This window comes from Bos grunniens, chromosome 22, assembly GCF_055505025.1.
Source record: "Bos grunniens cultivar Pamir isolate PY7600 chromosome 22, Bosgru_T2T1.0, whole genome shotgun sequence".
Taxonomy (NCBI): domain Eukaryota; kingdom Metazoa; phylum Chordata; class Mammalia; order Artiodactyla; family Bovidae; genus Bos; species Bos grunniens.
Genome location: NC_141186.1, coordinates 40,283,245 through 40,289,837, shown reverse-complemented (window position 1 = coordinate 40,289,837; position 6,593 = coordinate 40,283,245).

Sequence of the window (6,593 nt, the reverse complement as noted above, 5' to 3'; positions counted from 1 at the left end):
AGATCCTGATGCTGGGAAATATTGAAGGCAGGAGGAGAAGGGGACAACAGAGGATGAGATGGTTGGATGGCATCACTGACTCAATGGACACAAGTGTGAGCAAGCTCCAGGAGTTGGTGATGGACAGGGAAGCCTGGCGTGCTGCAGTCCACGGGCTCGCAAAGTGTTAGACACGACTGAGTGACTGAACTGAACTGACTGAGAAACAAGCTGACAAAACTTAGTTACCCAAGTCAGTTCCCAGAGAGGACTGCTGTCTAACCCAGTTCTGTTTCCTCTGGGCAGAGGCTGCCATGTCAGCAGACAAGACCACCCACCTTGTTTTCAGTAGCTTCTGCCATATCAGCAGAGTCTGCAGATCTGGTGAGTTCTCAAGCTCACAGAGGTGGATCAGTCATCCTGCTTAAAGCCCCACCATTCCCTTGACATTCATCCTTCTTCTGGATCACATGCCTCCTCAATTTCTCCCCAGCTTTCCTTCACCATGAAACTAGCCAGCCCACCAACAATTCCTGTTTATCTGTTTGCACATGGCCTTTCTCCTTCAGTGTCATTAATATGACATGAAAACCCCTCCAATCAGGCAATCAGAAGTGTGTCAGTCAAATCCTCTGCTTCACTTGGTTTATCTCCATCTGGCTCATCTCACTCTCATGGTCACAAGAATCTAAACACCCCACAACCTCTTCTCCTACTGACCTTCATGAGGTCTTCCTACAGCTACTCTGATCAACTCTTGTTCTCCTAAAGCCAATTATGTTAGTAGAACACTTTCCAATAGAACTTGCTATGGTGATGAAAAATTCTGAACTGTCCAGTATGGGACCCACTAGCCATATGTAGCCACTGAGCCTTTGAAATGTGGCTACTGTTATCAGAAAACTGATTTTTTTTTTTACATTTTAATTAACTAGAAATGTAAATAGCCATCTGCAGCTGGTGGCTACAAGACTGGACAAACACAAGACTGGAATATTCCTCTTTGACCAATGTAACATAAAAAATATTTCCCAGCATATATTCAAAGCACTCATGATATATTTTTATAGGCACTAACCAAATATATCTTACGTACTTAATACTTAACCTAAAATATTTTCTTTCCTCCAATACAGTAGATTTTCCTTTTCTTCAATGATAGCTATCAGCTATTCAGTTCAGTTCAGTTACTCAGTCGTGTCCAACTCTTTGTGACCCATGGACTGCAGCACGCCAGGCCTCCCTGTCCATCACCAACTCCCGGAGTTTACCCAAACTCATGTCCATCGAGTCGGTGATGCCATCCAACCACCTCATCCTCTGTTGTCCCCTTCTCCTCCCACCTTCAATCTTTCCCAGCATCAGAGTCTTTTCAAATGAGTCAGCTCTTCACATCAGGTGGCCAAAGTATTGGAGTTTCAGCTTCAACATCAGTCCTTCAAATGAACACTCAGGACTGATCTCTTTTAGGATGGACTGGTTGGATCTCCTTGCAGTCCAAGGGACTCTCAAAAGTCTTCTCCAACACCACAGTTCAAAAGCATCAATTCTTTGGCACTCAGCTTTCTTTGTAATCCAACTCTCACATCCATACGTAACTACTGGAAAAACCATAGCCTTGACTAGATGGACCTTTGTTGGCAAAGTAATGTCTCTGCTTTTTAATATGCTGTCTAGGTTGGTCATAATTTTCCTTCCAAGGAGTAAGTGTCTTTTAATTTTATGGCTATTATAAGTAAGCAAAAATTATCCCCTAAGCAAAGCTTCCCTGTTACCACTATGGAAGCAGTCATGACTCTAAGGCTCACACATCATTTTATGTGTATGTATCTATCACAGAACCCACCCCAGTGTATTAGATCAGTGTTTACATTTTGATTCTCCCCATCTCTAACAGAATGTAAGCAATGATCTAATATGCTGTCCCACCCCTCCTGTTATAGGGCTTCCCTGGTGGTTCAGTGGTAAAGAATCCGATTGCTAATGCAGGAGACAATGGATTCAATCCCTGGGTCGGGAAGATCCCCTAGAGAAGGAAATACCAACCCTCTCCAGTATTCATTCTTGCCTGGGAAATGGACAGAGGAGCCTCAAAAGAGGAGCCTGGCAGGCTACAGTCCATGGGGTCGCAAAAGAGTCAGACAAGGCTTAGCAACCAAACAACTCCTGTTAGAATGTGTTCTCTCAGAAAGAGGGGAGAGGCTCTTTTATTCCTCTTGGATTCACCAATACCTAGAGCAAGAGTGGACATAAGAAACATAAAACTGTCTGATGAGTAAATGAATGAAAAATAACTAAAGGCAAGATGGGTAGAAAGGTTACAAATATTTTTTTTGAATGAACACAGGAAGGATAAAATCCAGCTGGGGCAGAGATAATTAAAGTATCATCTGTTTTATGTCTTTTTTTCTTCCACATTTCTTTTTATGGGTGTCACTGTGATCTATTTGAGAGATGATATAGAATTCTAATTGCCAATGAGAGCTCTGTGGAGGCCAGCATTAAACAGTATTTGAGTTGTCACTTAGCAAATGTTGGTAATAGATGGGAGACAACATGCCTGGTGGAACAGTTCTCACCACAGTTGTCATCTGCTACACACACCAACCCAAGACATTTCTCTGCAGACTTCTGAGTCACAGTTAATATACTGGAGTGTTGCCATCACTCCAGCCCCCTCTAATCCTTTTTTTTAACACCGCTTTGGTGGTCTTTTTAAATGCAAGTGGTATTGTGTCATGTCCATGATTAAAATCCACTGCTGCCCAAACTCCTTCACATGAGTTGCAAAACCCTGTGTGATCTGATACCCAACTCAGCTCTCTACCACTCTAGCCTTTTTTAGCTGTCTTTGCCGAGTTCTTCTGGCCTCAGAGCATATGATATTTCAGTTCACGCTCCCTAGAATTCTCTTCACTCTCTTTTTTGCCTAGTTATTGTCAGCTCAGACATCACATTTCTTGATGCCTGGACAAGGTTTATCATAAATCACACTTACCTCTCCATATTAAAAACACTCATCACTGATGGTTTTACATTTATTTGTGAGTATTTGATACAAGTCAGTCTCTGCCCCCAAATGCTTAGATCCACGGAGACATGAGTACGTTTACTTTTGCGACCATGTGACTGTCTCTCTCCTAACACTGCCTAGCACAAAGTGGACACTCAGTAAATGTCTGTTTGATAAATTAATGAATGATTGATACAAAAAAAAATCTCCCTTAAGAGCATAAACCCAACAACTAAAGATCATTAAAGATCACGACTCAAGTGCCTAAAGATCACAAAGGTTAGGTTCCTGATAAAGAAAAAAAAAATACCAATCGTGGCCTGACTTTTTTCTAGTAAAAGACAGTAATGACTCTCAGGCAAAGGATAAGGTTCCAAAATCACTTAACAGATTCTATCTTATTCTAGGAAGTGACTCACCTGTGTGTGCATGCTAAGTCACTTCATTAGTGTCTGACTTTTTGTGACCCCATGAACTGTAGCCCACCAAGCTCCTCTGTCCATGGAATTTTCCAGGTAAGAATACTGGAGTAGGTTGCCATTTCCTATTCCAGGGGAGCTTCCCCACCCAGGGATTGAACCCACTTCTCTTGTGTCTTCTTCACTGGCAGACAGGTTCTTTACCACTAGTGACACCTGGGAAGCCCTCGCCTAGAGGTCACTAAAGCAACACACCACGTCACCATCTACGGTGACCAGACAGACGCTTCCAGGGATAACTAGAAGCACTGATGTTAAAATATCCACAAATTTCCATTGTGGAATTTACTTCAGGCGTCAAGGATATGGACCTTTTAACTTAAATGTTTCCTGATCGTTAAAACAAAACAAGAGAAATGGCAAATCCCACTGTTCACATTTTGCATCTGGATTTGGATATACTATGAATTTTGTAAACATACAGTAAAACACATTGCTTACATACTGACAGTCACCCGTTCACTCATTCATCAACTATTCAATGACTCATTAATATTTCTCAGCCGTGGTGGACACATAGGGACACTATGTCTGGTCTCATGGTGCCTACACTCCAGTGGATGATAACAGCTAACATTTATTGAGCGAATGCTTTCATTCCAAGCACTGTGCTAAGAGCTTTACATGCATTACCTCATCTTAATGTTTCTGCAAATCATGTAAGTTAATATAATAGGCATTTTGTTTGTTTGTTTGTTTGAAGACTGCCTAGAATCCACAGTTCTTAACAGCCACTGTTTCTCTTGAGAAATTATCCTTCCCAGAGACATTCTGTAGTTGGGACCATTAGACAAAGGCACCACCCTCCCCAGCCAAGTGTCAAAATGTAACCCAGTCTTCTAAACCAAGCAATGCTCCCTCCCTGGAATCTGAATATTGGGCAGGGAGAGAATGAGATCAAAACGGGCTGCATTCAAACCAGACTTCTCTGATCAAGACATAATCTGGGCTTCCTTCTTCTTAATGTCCTATGCATGCTGCCTTCAAATCCATGATGTCATCATAATTAACTATTTTTGCATAAGTTAGAGCAAGTTTCTGTTGCATATAACTCAAGAACATTAGTTATCACTGAAAAGATGGCAAGATGGGTTGAGAAATATATCCAAGGTCATACAGCTGGAAAATGGTGGGGTTAGGACAGAAATAGAACTAGAACTCATGCAGTCTGATTCTAGAACTCATCCTTACTGGAAATGAAGATGCTGTCCATAGGTGCCATGGCTCGTAAGGTAAGTTCCAACAGTTTCTATGCTGTCCTGTCTTGATCGATGTTTTATGAATGTACCACTATCAGCTCATAGTGAAGTCCCTGCCTCACATCCTTGTTTGAGTGTTTGAAGGGAATTCTAGAGCAGAACATGGAGGTTTCCTCTATGCAATAGACTGGTGGACACTTGTGAACAGAACTAGCCAGAGTCTCCAAGACACCAACTCCTGTCACTTCAAACTGGACCCAGAGGCAGATGAGCTGGCTGCTGGCTGTCGGTAGCTTCCTCTGCATAGCACCCAAAGTGACCTTGAAACAGAATCAGCTACAGGTCTAAATGGAGCCTCCCTCTCCTTTCCCCTGTCCCCTAGCCAGAGGTTCATCAAGTTCTAGGGAGTAGAGAAACTCATCCAAAAACATGCACCTAAAATCTTTGAGCCAGAAATCTCTTTCTCTGAGTATTAAAGTGTTTGCTGCAGCTTCCAAAGTGAGTGAGTCAAGCCTGTGGGAAGAAAAAAGCCTTGAAGAACCAGTAAGGAGGCACAGGGGGAGGAATACCACCAAGCCAGGGTTATAATCCTGCCCCATGACCTTAAGGACCTTGTCAACTCATGAGAGGAGGAAACACATATAAATACATTGTTGGAGTCCAGTGAAGAATCCAAGAGAATTTCTTTGGCTGTGTTGGTTGTGATTTCTCATGCATACAATAACAAGTTTCTGGCTTCCCTGGCACATATGCTTGAGCAATGTGTTGCTGTGTCTCTGACAGTTGGTGACATTTCCTTTGCAGTCAGTCAGCAAGAATCGTACAGAGGCTGTGTGTCCAACGAAGAAATCAACATCCTGAGTCCCATATTGGCTGTTAGTCATCATTTGTACCTCCATCCAAAACACATTCATTGAACACCTACTGTGTGCTCAGCCTAGGGAAAACAAAGATGGATCTGAAGCAGTTCCTGCTCCCTCAAGGAGATGACACATGTACTTAAATAACTATATTACACAGAGATATTATTAACTACAAAAACTGCAATTAACATTTAATTGTGCCAAGAACTACTCTAAAATATTTTGCATGCAATATTTCTTTTAGCCTTCACAGTAGTTATGCTATTATACCATTTTATAGATGAGAAGTATGGAGAAAATGTGTAATTTCCCCAAGATCACACTAGTATAAAAAGAACGGGGGCAAAGTACTTCTGGATTCTAGGGCAAAGATGTTAGTCACATAGAAGAGTAACAGGAAGATTTTGTAGTGAAGACAGTGTGTGAACTGGTCCTGAAACTCTATCATCTATTAAGCTGGTGTTAAGGAAACATGATCATATTTCTATTGTGATTCCTACCCTCAAGAACCATTGTTAACCTACATTCTTCATCCAAGAATTTCTTTTGAATCTGCTGGTACTGACAACAGACTTAACATGAAGGCTTTAGACTTATATTGATCTCTTTTTCAAAGCTTGAAAAAGTTCATTCTATTGTTCTGCTGTGTTTGAGATCTGAGAATTCAGTAAATTGATTAAAAAATTAACACAGAGTTAGAGGATCAATTGAAAAACTGATGCCTTGATGGATTTATCTATTGGCCAAAAGGCCATTCAACAATGAGAATCTTCCCACCAGGTGAGACTCTGAACATAAACCAATCCATCACTTCCAATATAAAAATGAAAGAATGAAAACACATCGAAGTGAAAGAGACTTGTCCAAGGGTACACTCAGACTTTGTGTAAGAGCCAGGACTGGCACCCTTGCCTTCTGATTTTTAATCCAACATTCTTTTTTATTAAAAACAGTAGCTTAATTTACTGAAGTATAATTGAAAGACACAAAATCATATGTTTTAAAGTGTACAATTTGATCCATTTTGACATGTGTATAACCTCTGAAACCATCACTAGAA